Genomic DNA, 26,862 nt, shown 5'->3' on the forward strand with positions numbered 1-26,862 from the left:
GGGATACAGGAGAGGAAAATACCAGTAATTCTTTTTGCTGTTCCCTCCCACCCCCTATGGTTCTTAGGATTGTATTATTTTAAACCATTTTTGACACGTTTTACTCCATGAAGTCATGCATTTTTAAGAGCTGCTCTTTTTACAGTAACTTGAACTGACAAGTAAGGAAAGCAGGTTTCTCTAGTGACCCCAGCAAGCCTGAGCCCACCGAAGGATTCTCTCTGTTTCCAATACAAATACAGTGAAGAATAAAAGAACAGTATGTTTATATACATTTAAGAGTAAGAATTCAAATGGAATGAAATATAGGGTAAAAGTAAGACCTTAGACACATACACACACTAAATTATATGCTAAAGCAGGTTTGAAATGAATATTCTTTGTCAGCACAAAGTTGAAGTAGTGATAAATCATTCTTCTACATCTGAGACTAAAGATAAGAAGACAGTAACGAAGAGAAATTGAGAATTTATCTCTTTTTTTTCCAGAAAGTTATCAGGATGTACTGTGCTATATCCTGTGCATAAGGAAATGGTTAATTTTCTTTCTTTTCTTCCACTTTTCCTTTTTCTGTTTCTCGCACTCTCTATCTTCCTGTCTCTGCCTCTGTCTCTCTCAGACACACAGATACATACATGAATGCATACAAACACTCACTCCATACTTGTGCCCTTCATTTGGGCTTTTAATATTGAGATTCTCCAGGGAAGCTGTAAAAATATGCCTAGCACAAAAACTTACTGGCCACATCTGGGTGTTTTGGTCTCCATGATGTACAAGATCCAGATGTTTGAAAATATGCCTGCTGACTGATACGTGTATGTGGGTTTGAACATGTGTATGTGCATATGTGCTTGAGTGCACATAATCATTTGCTTCATTGAGATATCATTAACACAAAACCTTGATCTTCACATCGTGTCATTATGAATCCTAATAAATTTCCCAAATTCAATTTACAGCACAATTAAAGTTTTGAATATTTTGCTTTTGTAAATCTCTTATACTATAGACACATGTACTCAAAGTTAGATTAAGGAATCACACCAATTATCTGAAAAGATGGATTAAATATCCAAAAGTCCTATTTAAAATTTAATAGTTTAATAGAGAACCAGAGAGCACCAGTGACTTTTTTCTTTGCTTTTTTCAGATTCAGGCCAAAACACACAGTCTTATTGTAATCAGAGAATCCTGTTTGGATTATCATAGTAAGTAGCACCACCGTGTCATAGTAAAAAAGACTAAAAGGGAAACTCAATGAAGTCTTAATGAGTGTTCTGAGAAATCTAGATACTCAAACCTTCAAAAAGGTATTACATGTTCCAAGACTAGTTCAATAATATCTTTGTTTTTTAATCAATTGATAAACCTTAAATGCCATCAGTGCTATTCCTATCTTTGTATTTGTGATTATATCAGCAAATTGTAGTTTGACAAAACCAATTACATACAAACATGATAAACAAATTTTCTCAATCAAGGTGAATCTTGTAGTAACAAAATCATAATTTCTTGGGTATGTTTCAAAACTGGGGAGATGAGTAAGATTTTAGATTCAAAACACCTTTAATAAATTCCAACAAGCCATTCAGAATGTAGTTTAAAATATTCCAAAATATCCCCATGCTGCCACTGCACTGAGGGCTTCAGCTAATACTGCAAAAAGCTATCTTTAATAGCTATTGGGGGCTCAGCAGGGTGGGCAAGGCTGGGATTAGAGATAATGATACTTGTTGGAACGGCAGGGAAGCTGTGCAGAAAGCGATCAGCCTCCTCTGGCTTTGTAAGAGCGCATTGGAAAGAAACTTACCTTCAGGAGGACACGATCCTAGCCAACGATACACCTGATCATCGAAATGTTTCCTTTTCCTTTTAACTTGATCTGAGAGCACAAATTTAAAAGTAGCATTGAAACCCTCGAAGTCAGAGATCCCTTTGTAAAAATTCGGTTTGTGCTCATCTTTTTCCATTTCCTCATCCCCCTTTTGTGTGGATCTGTGTCACCTGTGCAAATACCAGTGTTCTCACCATGTTTCCTATGTCATCGTCCCCCACACAGAGCCTTTCTGCAGTATTCCAAGGTAATGGCAGAGTTGCCAGACATTTTTGTGGGCTGGTACGGTTGTGTTACTTCATTTTTCTGAAACTTACAGAAGCTCTTTTCCCACTCAGTGAAAACAAATTTCATCTGTAGACACTGAAGCTCCCCCTTCCCCAGAAGTTATTAGTTGGTTCTTTCTTAATGAACTCTGCTGCCATGCAAAATGTTTCTTGAACTTGCAATTTCTTCAGGACTGCAGTACCTGGGAGGCAGCTCCCTGAAGTGGAAAAGATCCCACGTTCTCTATGCCGCTCTGCCCACCACGTAAGCCTTATATCAATAAGCATGGCACCAGATGTCTTTTTCTACATGTGTACAAATGGATCCCTCATTGATAGCAGTTACCTGAAGCACTGAAAGCACCCTATGCCATATTTAGTGACATTAGTATATGCAAGAACTATCTCCCCATTATAACTTGTTCCCCTGCATAGCACAGGAAAGGCCATTTCCAGTCTCATCTTCCAAGACTGCCTGTGTGCTCCAGGACACGCTTTCTACACTTTTTTTTGTTAATTAATGAATCGTCAAAGACTGAGTAAACATGATTGCATGAACATGTAATCAGCAAAAGTCACTGCTCACTAAGATCTGCCGCCACTGAAACTCAGAACTTGTACTGGTCTCTACTCAGACGCACACCTTCTTTTGCCCCTTCAGTAGCCTGTGATGAACGATACAGTGGTGCCTCCATTTACAAACGCAATTCTTTCCATGATTCTGGTGGCAAACCAAATTGGACAAGAACCAAATCAAATTTCCCCGTGAGGCTAACATTGATCCTAACCAGTGAATTTGATTCGGTTTCTCCTTCAATTCAGTTTGGACCAGAATCCTGGAACATATTAAGTTCATGAACCAAGGAACCACTTACAGGAAGATCAAGAGCAGTGAGAAAGGAAGGATGCAACAGGCTTCCCGTCTGTTCCTTCCCTGAAGCTATGTCGCAAAGCTCGCTTTCAACCAAGCCCCGCAGGTCCAATCAAGAAGGCCTCTCCTGAGCTCTCTCTCCATTTTGCAATGACTGTTTCTTCCTCTTGTGCTCCAGTAAGGCATTTAAGCTCCTCTGTTTCTAACTGTGAGGTTGTATTTCCCCATTCAGCCTCCCTCCGACCCACATATGCCATTGCGAATAGTAAAATCTACTCCTTCTTTTTCAGTGTGATGCCTTCTTCCTGATAGGATCCTGCTAAAACATCTACAAAAGAGCACAGATTGGAGACTCGTATATAATCTACAGCTACAAAGTGACAATTCTAAATGGATGTGGAAATCACTTTAATTGATGACGGTCTTCTCCCAAGGGCATTACAGACAAATTAATTCAATAACCAATATCTGTATGCAATATTTAGAAATTTACTTAGTTCTAACAAAGAACGTACACACACGCATACGCTCTTACAACCCCCCGTTTCTGCTTCTTTCTAGAATAAAACACCGACAATTTTCAACTCCTAAGCGCAACTATCATCTCTCAGTGGTCCATTTATATTAGAGAAAATAGAAGAGCTATTGTAATTCATAACTATGGATCGTAATTCTAACTTTGGCTTTTTAAAAATTTCATTAAAACACATAAGCTACTTGCCAACTTTTCTGAGTTAGGAAGTAACTTGACATTTGTTCTTAAGTAGGCAAAAGAGGTGTTACAATTTTTCTTTCATCTTTTTGCACTGCCAAGTGTTGTGGCACATACCTGTGATGCTAGCACTCTTATAGGCAGAGGCAGGATGATGATAAGCTCAAAAAAGCTTGGGTAACTTTGTAAGACTTCTCTCTAATTAATAGTTTAAAAAAAGTTTGGGAATATAGTTCAGTGCAAAGATCCTGAGTTCAACTCCCAGTACTACAAAAGAAAAACAAACAAACAAACAAACAAAAAACAAACAAAAAACCCTGCATCCTGTGTATATTGCCTTGTATCTTGTTAGATTCCAAAGCAAAACTATATTCATGTACAGTAAATATTGTGTCAAAAGTCAATATACTTATGTAGAATGCCATCATTAGGACATTAACATGAAATAACTTTTCACAGAAGTTGATCAGGAACAAAAATTGAAAGAATTTGTAAGGAACTGAAAAAAAATCAACAAATCTAAAATGGTTAGACAAAGCCATTTTCTCCCTGAAACATAACACATTCTGATCATTCAATCCAAAAGAATTGTATTTTAGAAAGGCATATAATTTTTTTGTGGGCGTTCTTCTTAAATGTTTTTCTCTAGCTGACGTATAGCTCTACCAATTTGAATCTAATTTTGTAATTAAAAATTGCTCCCCTTCTGTGGACTTGTAGTAATGTTTCATCCAAAAGTAGATTATTACAACCAAATTATAAACTCCTAAAAAAGAAGGGAGGCATTACAAATGGAAACACCCACCCAAACTTAAGTACAATATAGCAGCGCAAACAGCATTCGCTAATGACAGTAATCCCACTCGCCTCAGCCGCATTCATGCAAATGACAATTTAGTACAGATGTGCCGCACATTTGCATGGTTAATGGCATCATTTTTTGTCCTTTTCTACTCCTCTATAGTATGATCAGCTGTTATGTTTAACATTATGAATTCTGTGTGCTGCTCCTAACATTAGTGGAAACATAAGGCGGGTAGTTTCCCTGTCAGTGCTTTAACTAAAACATGCATATGCACAAAAAAAATCAGGAGAGATGGAGTAGAAAGAGCTAGTCAGTGCCTAGTGGAGGCTTTCTTTTTATAAGCGATTCCCTTTCAAGATGATTCTGGAATAGAATCAATTTTTAATATATGGAAAACTTCAGTAGTTTTCCCGATTCAAATACATATTCAGAATATTCCACATGAAACTTCAATTTATGTAGCAGTTTCTAGCTGGATTTATACATCTCTTTCCTTTCCACTATGAAAACTGAGTCTCATATCATGGAAAGAACATCTCATTCTTGGGAAGATTGGATACCAGCAAACTTGCACAATACTGACAGGCCAATTCAAGAGAGCAACTCATCTCCACACGTACTGTTCTTATTCTTAGACATTTCTTACTGTTAAAATTGTCAGTTTGGAAAAGCAAGCATCACATTAAGAAACAGAAAAATGGTATGTAATTTAATGTTCATATATGTTCAAAAATATATGTAGGGAAGAGAAAGAGACTTAAATTTCAATATACTATATCAATAAAGGCATCAAGATGTGCTATGTACAGGTACCAAGTCCTCACGGGGAATGTAAACATTATGTACTGCAAATATGTGTAAAAAGTGGGGGTGGGAATCGATAAAGGAAAAGGAAGGGACAGGGAAGATGAACAAAGGAACTGAGGTAAATGAACACATATTGACTCCTCACAAGGAATATATTATGTACCACTAAGATGTACTAATAAATAAAAATAAAATCTAAAATGTATTGTTTTTAAAAAATTGCAATTGATTCTTTCACTTTCTTTTTTAAAAGAAAGTTTGAACAGATATTTCAAATTTAGCTTTTTTTTTTTTTTTTTGAGACCTGGTCTCTCCCTGTGTAGTCGAGCGCAGCCTCAAACTTGCAGTGACCTTCTTGCCTCAGCCTCACAAGTCCTGCAATTACAGGAAAGGGCTGCCATGCCTGGCAAATGTCACACTTTCATTGCTTCTAAATTTCAGAATTTAATCAGTCTAAACTGAAGTAAAAAGTCACCCTTATTATCAATTTAACACATTTTAAATTTTTTGTCCAGAAATATGTTCATTTACGTTTTTTGGCTTTTCCCATAATCCTGCAGTACTGTGGTAGTAATGCTCGTGTTTCACAATATAGCTATGTCAGTCTTTGTGGAAATGGAGATAAAGCAATGAATTTTTAAATTTATACTTTCATTTATGTTTTAGCTTTAAGTGACACATGAAAACATGAAAGCTGTACATATTAATAGAGTGCTATGCACCATCCCTTTACAAGTACTCAGTTTAAAAGTATCTATCACCTCAAACACTGACTCTCTATGTTGAAAATGTTCTAATTTCCTTTTTTCTAGCTCTTTGAAATATCCAGTCCATCATTGTTACCTGTAGACACCCCACTGTTCCAAAGCACACATCTCCTTGTTCCTTGCTCCTCTGGGGTTTATGGTGGAGCCATGGCTGCCCCTTGCTTCTCCCTCCCGTGCTCCCCAGCCTCTCCAGTGAGCGTTGTTCCCTCTTCCACTTCTCTAAGAGCTGAGGGAGTGCATTCCTAATATTCTGCAAGGGTGTAATGGAAAGAAGCTAGGGACAGATTTAATATATAACCTGTGGGAACATGGATTATTACTGGATAGTGAGATTTCCTAACCCAAGGATGTGCATAGATGTGATTAAAAAGCAAGATCTCAAGTATGGAAAAAGCAAATCCAGAAAAAATAAGAATATAAGTTTAGAACCCCGGAGTACACTGCAATGTAGACGGCTGAAATACATTTAGAGTAAAAAACATCAACGTGAAGATTTAATCAGGAGATTGTGCGAGGTAACCTAAGAAGCAAATGCAGAATTAAAAAGAGCACAAAAGAAGAACCGTGGTGGTCAAATGTGAGTAGATGATGCACGGAGTTTGGTGAAGGGAATGAAAGCTGCGAGGATCTTGTCAGAGAAGCAGTGGACTGCACTGAGCGGAAAGCTTAACAAGGTCAGGCACACACCTCGCTGGCAAACACCGCACCCTCGGGGAGCAGCCTATGTTTTTTTCAGGACTTTGGTTCCACGTGATTATATGACTCAAGATTAGTCACTTGGAATAGAGTGCTTTTGGCAGAAAGGGGATTTGAAATCAGTCCCAGGACTTTTGTTCCAAGTACAATAGTGTAGGTAAAGAGCATTTTGCCTTGCAGTTTCTGGGAGCTATCTTTTCAGCACGTGGGCTGCCTTGTCTGGGAATAAACCGTGTCTAAAAACGTCACAACTCTTTTATAAGTAATTCCTAGGGTCATTTTTTGAGTAGTAACTAAAGCAATCGTCACTCCTACATTTTTTTTTTTTCACTAAGGCCTACTAATGCGATTTCTTTCTTGCTTTCTTTTTTGCTAGTGTGACTTAGCTTCTTCTCGTATTTGCAAGGGAAAGTCCCCCTGAGAGCACAGCAAGACCTAATTGAGTGCACCAAATGCACAGGAATATTAAGTATGATAAGATCTGGGCTTTAAACACTGAGATTGGCTATCACACAAATGCTCATGTCATTTGTCCTTTGAAAGAACAGTTGTACAATTAAGGAGATGCGGGCAAGGGAAAGTCAAGTGGAAGATACTGTATGTTTCTTTATCACACAAAGAGAAAGAAATGAATAATGAACTTCAAATGTTTTACCTACCTGCTGAACATTTAAATAATTGTCAAAGTTTAAGCAGACTAAAATACTTTAGGTAGCAAAGCTGTTCATCACCAAATTTAACTGCTTCCATACTGAAAACATGATGACTATTTGTGCTAAGGATGACAGCAATATATTTTCTATTTGTATTAGGTTCTGAAGGCTGTAAAATGATTTCATAATATTACAAAATTTTATCATATTTTTCAGAAAAAATGTGGGGGTAGACAAAAGTATAATTGTTTCTCTCCCAATTTAAACATAGAAAGAGAATTTTCAGAAACACGATAATCATTTTGTCACATTGCTGGGTTATTATTGATTAATCCTGGAATCCTCTCTCTTTTCCATCATAGAAAACACACAACAGTTCTTACTTCCACGACTCTATTCAATGTGATTATTACTCATTAAAGTACTTGACAAATTAAACCTGTTATCTGCCAAGTGTCAAACCTTCATATGTTTGAGAACGTACAGACCGAACCTTGCATTTTTCCCTTTTTCTTTATGAGTGATTAATAATATTTAGATTAAACATTTAGGTCCAATGTGTTTGTTTATCTGTTTAGTTTTTGGAGTTTCTTCAACTTCTTAGCTTTGAGGAGCTCTTCAACTTATTTGTGAGAAAAAAATTAAATGCAAGTAAATTTTTATCTTTAAAAGAAAAGTACACTCATAGTGATTCTTGTGATGGCTGCATATAATATTTAAAGAAAGTGCTATTTTAATTTTTTTCAGAGTTTCCCTACATGGTTCAGTATTTTAAATTTCTTCCAATAATTTTAAAGGGTTCCTGTTTCTCAGCACACCAGTAAACACTTGTTATTTTTAAACAGCAGCCATCTAAGCAGGTACGATGCATTGCTATACTGTAGTGTTAACTTTCATTTCTCTGATAATTAATGATATTGAATGTATTTTCTTATATCTGTTGGTCATTTGTATGTCTTTCTTGGAGAACTATTTGCCTTATTAATTAAGTTTTTTTTGGTAATGTTCATTTATAACAATCCTACTTCTGGATATATATCTGAAATACTTGAAATAAATTACTGAAATCTCAGAGATATCTGCACCACTGTATTCATTACAGCATTATTTACAACACCCAAGTTATGGAAGTGAGGTAAGTGTCCATTGACAGACGAATGAATAAAGAAAATGTGGTATGCAAATAGAGTGATTTTATTTATCTTCATAAAAAGAAATATTGTCATTTAATCTGGAGGACATTGTTCTAAATGAAATAAACCAGTAATGGAGAGGTATCTCATGATTCCACTTATAGCAGAAATCTGTAATTGTCACATTCACAGAAGAGACTACCACAGTGATTTACAGAAGCTAGAAGGTGACAGAAGCTAGAATGAGGATTTGTTCAATTATTATAAATTTTTAGTCATGAAAAACCTCTAGAAACCTACTACGCAACTCTAAACTGTGCAGAGTGCATGTGTTTAGCAGTATAATATTGTACATGTTAAAATTTGTTAAGAGAGTTCAGATCATCAAAACTCAGAGAAACCAGAAGAGAGCTTTGGGGAGGGGTATGCATTGTGTTGGTTGTGGTGACAGCATCAAGAATATTTGAATATGACCAAATTCACTAAGTGGTACATGTTAAATATATTTGACTTTTTGTATAATAATTACATCTGAAATAGAGTTTTTAAGAATAAAAAGGAAGAAAATACTAGTGAATTTACAGTAAAACCTGTGGTAAGTGAGTACTGGTAGGAGATAGGATACATCTTTTCAACATGTAATGCTAATCAATCATATTGTTTATATAGAAATTGTAATTGGAATATAGTTTTTTTTTTTAAAGAACACACACAACAGCTTGGAAATGTTATGATATATATATATATATATATATATATATATATACATATATAAAGTTAAGTATAGGGAAAGTACAAAGTACTAACGAAAGAATAAAAGAAAGTTCTAAAATTTGGAGAAAAAGTTTTCATAAATTTGTGAACTCAACATAGTAAAGATATATACATGCACTGATCTGTGGATTTACTAGAATGGCAAAATAAAATCTAGCATATCTGAAATTTATTTCAGATTATGTCCCCCAATTTCCTACAATTTCAAGTCAGGCATGGTGGCACATCTCTGTGTCTGTCACTACTCAGGAGGCTGGGAAAGTTTGCCTGACACCAGGAGCTTAAAGCCCACGTGTCAGCATAACAAGATCCCACTGCAAGGAGCAAAGAAAGCTACACAGATGCAAATTGTAGACAAAGAGAAAAAACTATAACTGAAGCAATTTTAGCTTTAAAGGTACGAAGATTCATACTTTCAATCTTGTTTTGAAAGCTACAGTAATCAAGACAATACAGTATTTATTGATGAAGTGATAGACTCATATGTCAGTTGGCAGCATTCAGAAACCGAAGGTAGAACAATACAGTTACAGCCAACTGCTGTTGGGACCACTGGAGATCCACGTAACAAAACCTGCAACCTGATTTTCTTACTTTATTCAGAAGATTATATAAAGGTTAGAGACAGAAATTTAAGACATAAATATTTAGAATAAAATCCTAGTGAGCTAGAGTTAGGCAAAATGTTCTATAAGATAAAAAATGTATATCACTTGGAGCCATCAAAATTGATACTTTTTCTTCTCTTAGAAGATCAATTAGAGAATGCAAATTATGAATTTCACAAATGAATGTGTGTAATCTATAGAGAATGCACACACACACGTATACATATATGTATATAAAGAATTATTTCAATTAAAAGTGAGACTAGTTATTCAACTAACAATGGACAAATATTGGAACAAACACTTCTCCATAAAAGATAAAAAGATGGAAAGTAAGCATAAAGAAGAAGCTTTAGGATAATTAGCCACGAGGGAAATGTAAATCACAATATAAATTAAATACTTTCTAGAGTGGCTAAAATTAAAATGCTGACAATATCAAGTACTAACAAGGTTGTGGGGCATTTGGAAGCTGTGTGCATTCCTGGTGAAAATGCAAAGCAAGAGTCTCTCTGGGAAACAGTTTGTTAGTTCTTTTAAGATTATGCAATTACTCATCATATGATCAAGGACTACTTGGTCATAAGACACATAAGAAGTCTATAGATAAATGTTTACAACAACCATATTTCTTCAGTGTAGTACATTTCAGCAATTGAAACATCAATTTGGATCCATCCAATGACTTGCATTTATTTCAAAGGCATTATGCTGAGTGAAAAGGATCCAGTTCCATATAGTTATATGCTGAGTAATTCCATTTATACTACATTTTCTAAAGAATGAAATTACACTGGCAGTGGTTAACATAATTTAAGTATATGAGTACATATACGTGGAGTACTATTAAAAGATAAAACTGGAAATAATGTCTAAAAGTGCTAGAAATGCTCTGAACAACAATTTTGGTAAAAGCTATTTGATTCTGTACAAGTGTTAGTATCCATGGATCTCTGAATAGCAATTATTCAGCTTTACGGTATGACGTGTTAAAATAAAAATTAATTTCAAAAAGAAAATAAAACCATTTTAACTGGTATTTAAGAAATTTGGCAATTGATGTCAAATAATTGTTTACTTTTTTCATGTTTTTTCACTTATGGGCATAAATAAGAATCTAGCAGAGAGTAAATTAGTTTATTATTATTTTTAAAGATGCTAGAACCCAGAATTGTAATTTTCTTATAATTTTTTATTCCTACCTATTACAGTCACTATGGTGGTCAAATTCAGCTTATTTGTTCATGCATCAGAAAAGTTTTCTGTCTTAACATAGCAAGAGACCTGTGCTGAAATCTTCACACTTAAAGAAAATATGATTTATTGTTCTCTGTAAATGATCTTAACTTTCTCACATAGCACATGCCACTGGGAAGCGAGATACAGTGAAAAAAATTAAAATAGAAATTTTATTTTGATAATGTTATATATTGTGGTAACCCCCTTTGGAACCTGCACATTCTCTTTCTAGGAACAGCCATGCCTTTAGTTCTTCTTCCACTCAGTTCCCCCCGGGGATATTCGGGTGCCTGGAGCTCTGGTGTGTGCTTTTCCTCACTCCATAGCAACTGGAGGGAAATGGGCTTCACCCTATCTTGTGTGTCCTGGACCACGTTTCCATGATAGGATAACTCATTTGGCGTTCTCTCGGAATCGGTCAGAGTTAACAGGCTCCTGGTCCAACATTTGTTAGGACACTTAGCTTCTGAACTGTTTTTTCTCCCTTTGTATTATATTGGATATGAAATTTCATTGTGCGTCTGTGATATTTTTTCTCTGTGACTTAGAGTTAACCCAGTCCCTCCCATGGCTTCCTCTGTTGTCCTCACTCACGTTGACAGCATCCAACAGAGCAATCAGTCGAACTCTCAGCTCGGCTTGCAGATCTAACCCTACTGCATTATAGGCCAGGGTACTAGGAGTCCACCAAGCAGGACTCCAGAGGCTCATAGGAGTGCAACACTCTTATCGTCCTTCTACTTTTATTTTTTTAAGAGGAAAAAAAAAAGAAAAATAGAAATAAAATAAAAGAGAGTTTCAAATCAGGCTGGTAGGAGAGTAAGAAAACCTGATACACTGTGCATAGCTATCTTCATAGTACTCAGAGTATAAACAGAGGCATGAAATAGCACCCAGGCAATATTAGCACAGATCTTTCTTTGCAATGAACTAAGAGAATTTTTAACCGAGATTCATTCCAGACCACTACTCTGCATGGACCTTGAAACTCCTGCTTTGATTGTCAGAGATTTTACATTATCCTTTTCTTTTTTCGTTTAATTTATTGACTAGGAGTTTATTTCAGCCAACACAAACAACTTTTCAAAATGTATAAGGCAAATGATTTACAGGCAGCCATTTAATGGCTAAAAGCATCACTGAATGAGCAGCTTTACTGCCCCAAATCACACTGTGTCTTCTCTCTCCACCCCTGGGAGTCTGGACGCCAACCCCTCAGAATTAGACTACTCTCCCATAAACAGGGAACTGCTGCCTTTCTAAGGAAAAGTTTCCAAAGCCAGTGGCCACAAAACGAGGCTGCCGACTTCCTATAAGGTGAGGACCTCACAACTCACACCTCTTTCCTCTTTATGCAACTCCAAATTGAAGTAATGCATGAGAAGATATGATGGGTGGGAGTGAACGCACATCCTTGAATCCTGGCTAGAAGAGAAGATAAAATGTAATTTTTTAAATTTCTCTGTGCCTGTAATACAGGAAGACACAACAGACAGAATTCAAAGCAGATGTTGAATAAGCAAACCTGAGTGTCCTTTACAGATGCAGCCTCAAAGATGATGCATGGTGTTAATTTCAGTATATTTCCAATGTTATGTGTGTGGTTTTGTTATCACCACTCCATTATTATTACTATTAATACATTGTTTGAAAAATTTAAATGCAACTTTTACAGTTTCATATAGGTGAATTAAAATAACCAAGGAGAACTTGATATACATTAAAATGCAGAGTAGAAAATCACATTTATAAATCTAATCTTACACAGGGGCAACATCCTTTTTACATGCGGATTTACTGTCTTACCCTGATTGTGTGGTAACAATAAATAATGCATTGCATATTACTATATTTATAATAGATATTCAGAGTACAAAATATAGGCTTGAAATATTGTTCAAACAAAGTTAGTACACACTTTCTTTTCCATGAACTGAGAGACACTATCTGTATAACTATGTTAAGTATACTGTGCATATATATATATATATATATATATATATATATAATATATTTATATACATATGTATATATTCCTTTTCCTTTTACTGTCTTTCCTTTTCTCTTTCTCCTATCACAGTTTTTCTTTTCTTTTGGGTAGTTTGTTCCACATTGCCAATGTGTACTGTACGTTTTAGATCTTATTTACTCATTCAGTTTATTAAACTAGTGAGGAAATGTGATGTTTTAACCTGTGGTTTTGATTTTTTTCTCTTATGAATATGGTCTTGAGTTGCAGCCATTTACCTACGAAAGTCTCAAGTTTATCTTTCTTGTGGCAGAATAGTACTCGATGATATATAAAAAAATTACACCTTCTTTATCCATTCCTCCCACTGATGGGCACTTAGGTTGTTTCCAAGTTCTAGCTATTACAAATCAAGCTGCTATAAACATGGGTTCCCAGGTTTCTCTGTGGTATGGTGCTTTTAATTTTCTTGGGAAGACACCCAGAAGGGGAGCAGCTTGGGTGAATGAGAAATTTTAGTTTTTTGAGGAATCTTCACACTTGTCAGTTTCGGTAAGCAGATTAAGAGACTCCTGGAGCCTTGATTAGGTCATGGTCAGGGGACCTTCTGGAGCAGCCAGGTCACTGGGGGCCAGCTTTGGAGGGTGCATCTCTCTCTCTCTCTGGCCTCTCCCTGCCCTCCTGTGCTTTGCTGCTCCACTGCCTTACAGTGAGAAGCTTTCACCACCCCTTTCTTTCATAATGTTCCTGCATTGAAACCAGCCAGTAACAGACCGAAGCCTCTAACACTGCAAGGGGAGAATAAACCTCTTTTAAATTTTGAAATTTAAAAAAAAAAAACCTCTGGAGCTATTAGCTCCAGAGATGGGGAAATTGACCGTTCAGCTGACTTTGAACTCTTCTGTGAAGAGTCCTCTTGCTTCAGCCTACTGAGTAGCTGTGATTACATGTGAGATAGTCATGCCTACCCTCATATACATGAATTTTAAAAACAGACAAAATAAAAGTAAGTTCATTTTTCCTCTATTCTTATATTTGTAACATAGAAGTGATCCAGGATATACAGTGGACATCTGTCATTTTTAAAGTCCAAATGAACTGTTCAGAATCTACTTTTTTCTAAAGCCAGTATTTCTCCCTCACTCTGGTTTTCCTTGGCTGTTGTATTCCCTTCTTATTTTCTTTTCTTGATTTTTTCCCCTTTCTTCCTTTGTTCCTTTTCTCTTCACCTTTCCTCTCATCGTGTCCTTGTCACTCATTTTCCTATCTTTTCTGTACTTGTGTTCCTCAGATATTTGAGTAATATCACTTTAATAGCATTTCCTTGTAAGCAGTTAAATTGGCTCAAAATATTTAACCTTGGGCTATATTTTAATAACATGCTGAGAATTAATGCAAAAATTTACCTCTTTACAGAGATCAAATTGCTACTTTAATTCCATTTTGGATACAAGAGTCTCAGATTCATATCCCAAAGAGATGAGTCAAGTAGAAAGCAGGATTACGTGATTCCTTTCTGTTTCATGGCTTTTGTGTATGACCCATACTTAGTTTAGCAAAATGCGGAAATCACTAACATCACAGTGGACATTAAATTGAGTTGTTTTGTTTGTGTGTTTGGTTGATTGGTTTTTTAGTTTTCTGAGACAGGGTCTTGGCATATAGTGCAGGCTTTCCTTAAACTCACTGTGTGCCCCAGGCTGACCCCGAACCTCGTGCGATTCTCCTGTCTCAGCCTCCCTAGAGCTATATTTACAAATGTGTGCTACCAATACTGGGGGTCATGGATTTTTTAACCATTTGATTTTGGTTCTTTACTTTTGTTCATGTTAACATCTAACATTTTTGACATTTAATATTTTTTACAAAATTCCTGAGGAGATTCAGGAATTAGCAGCATAAACAACAAATTGGTAAATGCACAAATGAAAATATGACATTGAAGACCTCAGAAAAGAAAGAACTGAAAATAAACACTTTAGCAGACCAAGTGACTCCGAGTCTTGTGCAGGGCAGCCAGAGTGTAATCATGTCAACGTCTCAGAAGGCAAAAAATTTATGTTGGCTATGCTCTTAGACACAGAATTTACTCTACAGACTGTGAGGAAAATGAAAAGAGTTACATTGTAAAAATTGTGGGCAATCAATACACAACACAGAAACAGCTGGCAATTTATTCAGCCTCAGGAAACTACAGCGATTATAGTAATACCTAATCTTTTCCCACACAATGAGGTATGTCCGACATCAAAGAACCTTCCTTCAGAGTGAAAATGTTTCCTCCTGCCTTTTCTGATTTCTTGTTGTTGTTGCTTTGTTTACTTCTGGAGTGTTGGGGGCTGAAATCAGTGACTTCTAACTGAGCTATATCCTTGGCCATTTTTAATTTTTTAACCTTGAGACAGGTTCTCATTAAGTAACTAAGTTGGCCGGTTTGGGATGACACTTGATCTCCTGCCTCAGCTTCCTGAGCACTGGGCTTATAGATAGACACTCTGTTTTTCTTGGTTTTGTTTTAAAACAGTTAAATAAGAATTAAGAGATTGAATATATTGAAGCCATAAAATGTGACACTTCAATACATGTGTAGATTGTATAGCAATTATCACAAACTAAGTGCTTACACTGAGCATCCTGGTGTGTGTGTGTGTGTGTGTGTGTGTGTGTGTGTGTGTGTGTGTGTGACTGAATTATGTGTTTGTCAATCTTCCTAATCTACTGGCTCGTGGGCACCTAACTCAATCCATATTTTGACTGCTGTGAATGGGACTGCAGTAAGTATGAGAATACAAATCTCTTGTGAATCTTTTGGATATTTACTCAAAATCAGGAAATCTAGATCACATGAAAGCTCTTCTTTCCATTTTTGAAGATCCCCACACTGATTTTCACCGTGGCTATAACAATTTACATTTCCATAAACTTCAACTCCGTAAAAGAGTTTCTTTTTCTCTGCAGCTTCCTCAGTTCTTGCTATGTGGAGCTTTCGTAAGGATTTTGGATATCAATCTGCACTTTTCAAAATACTGATAAACACATATTAGTCTCTTATTGATGATGTGTGTTTTTGCCTTGCGTATTTAGAATTAAACAAAAATCCTTTTGAGTTTTTGTTTATCCAATCTTCCTTCTTTAATACTAAGTACTTTTATTATTTATTTACTTTCTTTCTGACTTCAGTCCCTAATCCATGATGGAATAGTAAATTAGAGAACTATCCAGATTAGGGCTTGAATAATAAAGTCCTTAGCAAATCCCTGAAGGTGGTTTAACAAATTTGTTATGCAGCATTAGCTCACACTAATGCTGTAATCTATTTGGCTTACTTACTTAGTCTACTAAATTCCTAATAACTGAGGGCAGATCCTAAACTCTGAAGTATTAAAATGTGGAAAATTTTTTAAAAAGAATTATTGCTAAAGACAGGTTAGTTCACATAGTTTTAGGAAGTTTCCCCTACCACACAGATAGGTATATGGAAATGTGTAAAGTTTAAAATTTATTTTAGGTGTGTTATACAACATATTATAATAAAATCTCAGACACCTAGATCAGAGATGTGGGAAAATAGCTGGCAAATATTTATTAAAAAAATACCAATTTCTTATTTGTTTTGCTTTATAGGGCTATAAACTATGTGTGTAGTTCATTGATTAACTATATTGAATTTCCAGTCCAGATTTCCTTGGTTTAAATATATGTTCTCATGTCACTATCTGGTATTACTCGCTTTGAAAACTAAACTAGGTACCTACTGTACAGGTGTCTTAGTTTTTCATTTATATGTGGAGATACTGATAGTGCTTTCAGACTTTTAATCAGCACTGAGAGGAGATAGTTTATGTGAAGTATCTCAGAAGCATGGCTACTGTTCCACGTCATACAGCATTTACTACTGTATCATACAGAAAGATTTAAAAGAAAAATCAAAAGTTGCTTTCAGTAGTTTGATTTTCCCTATGAAAGACTAAGTTTTCTGATTATATATGTGGTGAATGTATTCTAAAGCCCTGTCGACGCACCTGTAATGTGGGATCATGTGAATGTCGGCGCATTTCTGAACACATTTTATAAAAAGTCCGAGTAAGAGTCACTAATAGTTATTGTCTTTCTAAAATGGTAAAAGCAGCATATTTTCCAAATGATGCTTTATATTCACTAGCTAATTAAATGAACAGGTTTTCAGGTTTTAATTAAGTGGAGTGTTAGTGTATGCTTATGTTTATTTGTATACTCTGAGGCACTAAGGGTAAGATTTTAATGTAGAAGGAAAGAAACCGCCACTAACAAAATTCAAGCCTGCTCAATTAAAAATCTTAACCTGATAGTTCTATGCAAAGCAAAGTTAATGGGCTGATTCGAATTCCGTGAAGTAGTACTTTTTAGCAGCTGAAATGGCTCATGGATCTCATATGAACATACCTAATATTTCTGGAGCATTACCTCTTTAGGGGTATAATCACACCATGTATCAATAAAGATAAAATCCTTGATAAGTGAAATTTTGCTTTCTGGCTGCTTGGAGTTATGTGGCCAGGAGCCATCAGCCAGACACTCAGGCAATTAGAGCACGGAGATTCCATGGCTCTGAGAACATGGATGCAATTCTGAAAAGCACAGTCAAGGAAATGGAGCATACCGTGGGGCAGAAGGTGACGTATTCATGGGTGACCGCAGGGTTTGGTTTTCAGGAGTTTGTGGAGCAAGGCTGCTCAGGATAGTGCTTTAGAGCAGAGAGAAGATAAAGGAACAAGTGAAGTAACTGGGAGATGTACATAGGCCAACTCCATTGCCTTCTGGTGTGGATCCAAGGAAAAAATTATTTACAGTAGTGCAGGTTCACAGATGTGCCTGGAAATAAACTGAGTGGCTCTAGAGTACCTTCCTGCCTTTCCACTGGGCCTCAGTTGTCCCATTTATAGAATAAAGAGATTCATAATCACTAGGTGAGCACTTGCCATGTGTCAGCTGAGAGCCAGCCATGACATATTGAGTAGGACAGCACACTGTCTCTTCTGGGTGGGGAAGGCTACCTTTCAAGAGGCAGGCGAGTACCTTGCAATGGCGTGAGGTTTGTGAGTGCTGTGATTTTACCTCTCCCTATGTGGGACAACACAGGGGAATGAAGAGTGGACAGTTTTGGCTGAACATAGAGACAGAGATGTCAGTATTTGTGACAGTTCATTGCAGGGAGAGCAGGATGGACATTCTGGAAGCAGCAAACACTTCATGACAATATTGCAAAGTCCAGAGCTTAAGTCCTAGCAGCTAACTCATTTGTCAGATCTGAAATGCCCAGTATCCAGTGCTACTCACTGGAGGTCAATGGTGAACATCATGGCTGTCTTTGCAGTAGACAGAGTCTGGTTCCATGATTTATGTCAGTAAAATGATGCTAGTACTACACCTTCTAACATGTCTCTGCCGTTCATTGATGTGAATCAGAACATTGTCCTGGACCTTTTAAAGCTCCTTTTAGAAATAGCTTCTCATTTAATTGGTCCGTGAAGTATTCTTGAGAAACTTTCTCATGTGCATGTTGTTAAGATAGACAGTGGCTATGACCATGCTTTACGAAAGATGCTGTGGTGCCCAGCACACCTCTGCCTTTCTACATCTCACTTTTATACTCGCTTTCCTATAGCAGTGGTGGTGACCCTGTAGCACGTGTGCAGCAGAGGACTCTTTGTATCAGTAAAGCACTAAAAGTTACGACATCACTGCTCTATATGACCAAATTTCATTTTTGATTTTTAAAAGTATTTATTTTCATTGATGCATGTTTGCAGAACGTAATGGTTGCATTTCTTGTGGGGAGTTTCTTCAGGTACACAACACGTTTTAATCCTTTCTTATTCTCTATTCCTTCCTCACTCCGCCCTCCTCCCATCTCTTATACCCTTCCCCACTGTCAAATTTCAGTTTCCATTTCAGGAAAGATATGCAATAATCACGATAACTACCGACTGGTATTCAATGACAGAAGGAGCACACATGATGAGCATCCCAACAAATGGAATACAGAATGGCTTTTCATTTAAATGAAAATATAGTCACATTTCAAATTAAACTTTGGTCTTATAATCCATTTCAATAATTTCCTGGAAATTTAAAGTTCCTTGTGAAATCCTCACAAAAAGCACACCTAAGTGTTGGCCACTGAAAAGCAGCTCAAGTGGCAATATGCTGCCTTCCAGTTACTGAAGTCCTCTGAGCATCTGAAGACAAGACAGGGCTATTTAAAATTATGCATATGAAAGAGACTAGAAATGTGTCCTAAGAATAACTTACATTCCGTGAAACAGAAAGCACCAGATGATAACTTTTCGGCATTTTATTTTTGTGCTGTAGGTTCTGGCTAACAGTTTCTAACATAAAGGCATTAGTTGCTGGACTTTGACTAAACCATCACGTATCAAGACTGGAAGGAAGCGATTATACAAAAGTTCCATCCTTTGACCTAGATCCAGAGAAATAAGAGACAGAGGCAAGATGACCAAAATTTACATGATTAACTCTTGGCCCAAAACTCTCTCATATGGACCTTACTTCTTTGTTATATAAAAATAATTGTAAATAAAAATCCAGAGTTTGGGAAATTTGTGAGCAGCGAGAACAAATCTTACTAAGCTAGACTAAGGTCATTCATATTTACATATGTGGTAAAAGCTTCCTTTAATAGTAGAACATTATTTTATTCAAGATGTGTTTAGAGTTTGTACTACATTTGTGGCATTACACATGCATTACAAAAAATATCCTACCTCATAAACTGTCTTTGAATTATTTGAGGGCTTTCTCTTGAGAAGGGTTTTGAAATTGTTAATGGACAGAAAATGCAGAAAGAATCTCCATTAAATTTCTGGTAGCAGAGGATACCATGACTATACCTCTGCCGGAATTGTATGTCACAAAGAACTGCTCTGCTATTTATGGTAGGTAGTTTTTGAGCAGGAATACAAGAAAACCTCTTAAAAGCTATTACTCAGATTCTAACGTAAAGAAGAACAAGCCTAAGGAAGGAATTCCCTGGAATTATCAGGTACTGTTAGCTTCTCAGGGAACAAGACACTGAAAAAGAAAATATTGAAATGGTTTTGATTATTATAGATAGAGGTTTCAGAAAATATTACTGCTATAAAACATATGAGTCTTTCTTACGGTGTGTTTCTTCCAAAATCTTTTCATCATGTTCCTAACATGCATAACATTCAACAGATCCTAACCACTGTTGAGAATAAACCATCCTGGATAATACACTCACTGCTTCCCTCCCCTATATATGCCCCTAAGTGCCTACCACTTAGTAGACACAACACAAATTTGTTGAATGAATACATGGGTACATGGTAATTTTCATTGTAGGAATAATTTAATATATCAAGGAGAATTATTCAATTTCCTGGTCTTTAAACATTTTATTAGAGGAATAAATCCTTGCAGAGAATGATAGTAATCACAACTTTATTATCTCCTGTTTATTATGGGTATTACATAGCAAGTAGACATTAGGCTATTATTTGCTCAGTAGCCATAACTACCGTGGATTTTCTTCTATCAGTGTAACTTATAAATAAATAAAAAAAAAAAAAACCTTCCAAGCTGCATGTAATGGTGCAGTCCTGTAATGCTAGTACTAGCACCCCAGTAGGCTGAGGAAGGCGTATCAGAAGTTTAGGGCCAGCCTGGAGAATTAGCAACTTAATGAAATCTTGTCTTAAAATTAAAAAAAAAATAATTTATAAAAAGATTTGGGACATGTAGCTCAGTATGAAGGCTTTAGTTCTGATTCCCAGTACGAGACACACACACACACACACACACACACACACACACACACACAAAACAGATTTGACCAAAATATAAAGGAACACCTTATAAATAATCAAGTAATGCATTTTAACTGTTTTGGATCTTTGCACTTCAAACTGCAAAATATACACTGAATACAAAGAAGCTTATGTTATTGTATAAAGTCAAGATGAACTGCTAAGTACAGTCCAAGAAAATCCAGCGCATCTTATCTCCTTTGGGAAGCGACCACAACCAAGGAAATATGTACCAGTCATGTTTTCAGGATATAGACGACATCATCAACTCAATATAAGTACTTCAATAAACACTCGAGTAAGTATTTAGCTCCTGACAATAGCTATAATTTCAGAAATTTAAAGGCTTTGACATAATACAATAAGGTGAATTTTACTTTTGTAGATCAAATCATTTCAAAAGACACTCAGGTAATAGCTTGTGTACATAGGTAAGCAGTATTTAGAATGCTGTATTGGAGGAATTCTGGCCAGATTACTTGCATTATCTTTAGAAACTCTTTGTTAACTATGCTTCTAGAATTACAGTGAAGCCTGAGGCCACTGTACAGGGTAATTGAATGACTTGATTCTTAGTAGTAAATTGCAGAAATTAAGGAATAATTTTCCACACTGTGTTTATTGACCTCCTGAAAGCTGTTAATGTCATTAAAAGGCCCACTTTCACAAAGATGTTGAGGTATCTTTTTGTTCTCTATACTTCTCTCTGTCACAGCTATGGTGATTTCATTCATTCTTTCATTTGGTCAATAAATGTTTATTGAGAGCTCACTATGTGCTGTGCTTCTCACTCCATGCAGGGCTGACACAAAGTGACTGAGACATGATTCCTCACGTGACTCCTCACTAGCAGTGTAGGAGGATCAGGTTTAACACTGAACTTACCTTGGCTTTGTTCTCAGATTTGAGTAGTGGGCCGCCATCTTAGCTTCCTATGTCCAAGCCATTTCTTTGCTTCTGGTCTACTACTTCCATTTATTTGAGAACCCTTTTGTTCAAGTTAACTTTCAAGTGGTCCTAAAGACTGGAATTCTCCTCCTGAGCTCTAGAATTCCAAGCAATTCTTCTCCCACTGACCTAGGTTACATATCATCATAGCCATCCCAACATGCCTGGAATTATTGAACAACTTAGCATCTTAGTGACTGCTTGTCTCAAAATTTAGAAAGAGCTAAAGATGTAGAAAGCAGACCTATAAACCCAGCTATCGGGGAGGACTGAGGAAAGAGGACTGTAAATTTGAGCCCAGTCTGGGTAATTTGGGGATTTAAGGAGATCCTGTTTCAAAATTTAAAAAATAAATTAATTAATTAAAACAGGATTAATGAGGATCCAACTTAGAGCAAAGTCCCTGGACTCAAACCACAGTATTGTCAACAGCAAGTAGAAAAAATAAATTCTATAATCATCATTGGTTTTTCTCCTCCTCTCCAGCACCTTTGAATTGACAAACTACTTTCATTGTATGTGTATTTGTTTATTCTTAATATACCACATAGAAATAATCATGCAATATATTGTTTAGTGTGTCTGATTTCTTTCAGTTACCATAACATTATAAGGTTTATTTGTATTACAGGGTATTTAAATTGTTCTTTTTCTTTGAATATTATTCTTTTCTATGGGTACATTTCATTGTATTTGTGCCTTTGTTAGTGTACAGGGATCTGAATTATTTTTACTTATTGACTTTTGTTAATAAAAGTGCTATGACTATTCAAATGAATTTATAGGCACAGTTGTTTTAGGTCTTGGATACATATGTAGAAGCAGAATTCCTGGATTACATACCTACTTGATGTTTCACCTTTTGAGGAACTGGCAAATCTTTCCACATGTCTACAATATTTTAAAACCTGGCCAGTCAGCTATTAGGCCTCATATTTTCCTCAAAGCATTGTCAGTTTTATATCATAAATTTCAATATATTATGCATGTAATTTCAGCTATTTCAAAGTAGCTTTATTTTTTAACTTCACTTTTATTTATTATTTGGAAATATATCATTTAATATCTAAATAGTATAGATTTCTTAAATTGTCTTCTATTATTGATTTCCAATACCATATTGTACTCATCAGTAGTATTCTTTGCATGATTTTATCACCTTAAACCTTCTTAATGTGTCGACGACCTGATGTATTTCTTATCATAGAACATAGCATATGTTAACTTTGTAAGCTTGTATACCTATTCATAACTGAAGTCTTTGTTAGTAAATGATAGTTTTGGTTGGTGTGTCATATTTTCACACCTTTGTCCAAGCTGATCTCTGTATTATTGCTCTGTCTATCATTAAATGTGGGGTACTATAATATCTATTTTTATTGCATATTTTCCCTTCCAGTATGTCAGGACATTGTGTCTTGCGACTGATTGACCCTATTACGATTACAAACATTTTTATAGTCTCTGATAGTAATTTTTTCATCTTTAAGTGTATTTTGTACTCTGTTACTTTTTAATATTTCTCTTAAGGATTACAGTTAACATGATAGTTATTGAAACTTATTTCACTGGTAAAATTCGCCAAATATTAAAGAAAAATTGATACCCACTTTAAAATCTCTTGGTATTCTTAGACCTAGTCTCACTCAGGTTTCACTATGCTCCTAGTACATCTCTGACTTTGATATAGAAATGTCTCAAGTTTAGCATTTAATTTCCTATGCAATTCAGTGACACTCAAGAACAGATTCTGGGCTTGATTTTCAATACATTCTTCTCTACGACTGGGATAATTATCTCTTTAAAACTGTCTTTCAGACCATGTATTAAGGTAACAATTTACAACCATCATTTTCCCATTTTCTCAAAGTCTCATTATTAAAAAGTGTCAGACTAATTTTGCTATAAATTGATTTAGTTCAGATTTCTTAGAAAATGAAAATAAGATACAATTTCCGAGCTTTTTTTTGACAGGTACAATCCCTGGGCAGGGAAAGTGGGGGACATGGCCCAAAGATGATTGTGCAGACAAAGGATATAATCTTTATATATCTGAGCACTATTTCACCATCCTGCAGAAACAAAGCAGGTTTTTATACCTTGCAGGAAATCTTGGCCAGGTGATAAAGAGCAAATCACAAAAGGAATAAATGAAAAATAAGTCTATTCTTCGTACTTTTCCTGCCTCTTGCTCCCCATTTACCAGTATTTGGTTGATGGACATTCCCTATAAATGGAGCTTTTTCTCAACCCAGTGAAAACACTTAAACATCGTAGTGTCAGAAGGGAAGACAGTGGACATTTCTGAAAACAAATACTGCATCTCCTATGTCAATAGACAATTTTAATTAACATCAGTGTAATTTTTTTTTTAACTTGGACAATAGAGTGCATATGTTTTAATAAATACTTTGAAGAACAATGATATGAATCAAGTTTTATTTTCCTTAATGTTTTCATTAGTTTTGTGAATTATAGTCCTTTAGGTCATGAACTTATAATAGTAAGTGCTTTTAAAAATAATTTTCTAAGTGAATTTCATTCGGATAGTAAGATATTATACTATCAATCTGTACAACTAAATTCTACTTTTCATTTCATTTCTTTCAAAATAAATTCATCCTTATTTTTCTTCAGAGGACAAAAATAAAATTCTAAGCAAACTTGAAACTCTATATAACATTTAAAAATGTTCGAAGGAACTTTCTGGGTGTTTGAAGAAACTAATTGGTATTTTTCTGAAGATGCATAAAAATATGCAAGATAATGACTATATTCAACTTTGAGGGTACATAATACACTAGCTTTTGGTTTAGCTAAACAAGTTCCTCAATTGCCTGGACACCTCAGACAACCTTCATACATTCTGATGAAGATGAAAAGCAAGAATACACAGAGAATCCCCGCACTGGAGCTAATGACTTCACATCATTGTTGTGCAAATTTGAGTTAAATTGGCTTCTTGATCTTAGGTAAATTCTTCCCTACCTGGAGCTTCCAGAGTGCTTTGTTTAGGTTACTATAAAGATGATTGTGTCATTTTATACCTCTCCTGCTTCAGCTATGAAATTTGTGCAACTCAGTAATATTAATCTGCAAACTTTTAAACAGTATCATTTTCTAGTACATAATAGTCTTTTATTTATCCAGGAAACATTTACTAAATCAAAATGGACAATATTCATTTTGACACATTAGTTTATTTTGAAAAGTTGATAAGGGAATCTCCTTTGTAAACTTGGTTTTATTCAAAATTTACATTTAGACCAGCTAATATTTAAGGGAGTAATACAGACAATGTGTAGATCTCAAAATTGTTCTGGTAAGTGCAATAAAAAGATCACTTCCACTGAATCATTGGACAATTTAAGTAATAACATTGACTGGGAATTAAAACTCTACAGAAGTTAAACTGAAAAAAAATGGCCACGAATTTGTTATTATCAGATAGCTAGAAATATAGTAATTGAAACTGTCAATTTTATTGATTATATTTTTAAATTTAGAATTGTTTATACGATCTCCTTTCATAGATTCATTGTTATTAATTTAGCCCACATCTAGTTATTTACTCATTTTTAAACATTAAAGTTTTGCTACTCAATTTGTGACTTTTAGATCCACAGAATAGCAAGATCAGCCTCTACTTGGAGCTGTGAATAATACTAACTGGGAGTTTCACCCAAGATGGGCCAAATCACAATGCATATCAGAGCAAGAACCCCAAGGAATTCTCATGGATACTGAAGTTTGAAATCATTGTTTTGTTTTCATGTGTTGGTGATACAGGGGAATGAAATCCTGACCTACTATGTCCAGTACAAGCTCATGTTCTCGAAAATAGAAGAATGAATTTTAGGAACAACGGATGTTGCAAGTAGAATATATTTATTGGGAGAAAGGAAGCTTCTGTCTGAAGAGAGGGATGCGAGCAGGTTGCCAAGGACTCTGTCTTTTCCAGGGACTTTTATAGAGTAAAATGATGGGTTCAAGGTGGGGGAAGACTGAGAGCTCCCAAGGCAGATGGGAATAAGGTGGGACATAAGTACATGATCTTATTAGCCAATAAGATCAATAGTTCAGGTAAAATTGATTACATTAGGGACAAAAGGGGAAGCGAGTCACATAGAAAACAGGCATTCTGTCAGAGCTGTGACTCTTCCCTAGGAGGATGGGGACTATATCAATCTTAGGATATGGCTGCATTTGTTTGGTCCACAGCAGGAGCTGTAGGTCTCCTTCCCTCTATCCTCCCAGGTGCCAGCTATCTGCACTGGCTCCATTGAGGACCTAGCCCTGTCTCACCACCTATAGTATTTCTAACTAACTCAGCTGCCTGCAACATTGGGAATTCAGAAATAAACAAAACAAAACAAGAAAACACTTTATTTGACCTTGTTTGTGATGAGTCTCTTTTGATATATTCAAAATTCTCTCTTTGCTTTGACTTTTGATGAATTGATGATCCAATTGTTGTGGTTTGTGTCTAGCTGTCTCCCTAAAGCCTCATGCAGGCATGGTGAAGAGGGGTTAGAAGTGGCTGAATCTAGAGTGTGTGGTGCTGGGATTAGGGATTAAGGGATGCTGGGATTGATCTCAGCAGTCAAGGTAGAGCTCTAAAGGGGCAGAATGATGCTGTTGAACTCTCTCTCTCTCTCTCTCTCTCTCTCTCTCTCTCTCTCTCTCTTTATCTTATGGGAGACATGAACCATAGTGTTCTGGGAAGCTACCCTGTCTTGGAGCCAGCCAATTATGAACCAAAACCTCTACAAATTGTGAGGTAAATAAACCCTTTCCCTCTTCAACCTTGGGTGTCAGATATTTTGTCCCCACAGTGAGACAAAAGTAAGATACTGTCTTTATATAGACTTCTTAGAACTTATTTGGGATTTTGGGGGCTTCTTGAATTTTTGTGTACAATTTATACCACTAGTTTGGGAAGATTTTA

Source organism: Cavia porcellus, unplaced genomic scaffold (assembly GCF_034190915.1).
Source record: "Cavia porcellus strain 051 isolate PalLab524CR breed Dunkin Hartley unplaced genomic scaffold, mCavPor4.1 scaffold_2, whole genome shotgun sequence".
Classification (NCBI taxonomy): Eukaryota; Metazoa; Chordata; class Mammalia; order Rodentia; family Caviidae; genus Cavia; species Cavia porcellus.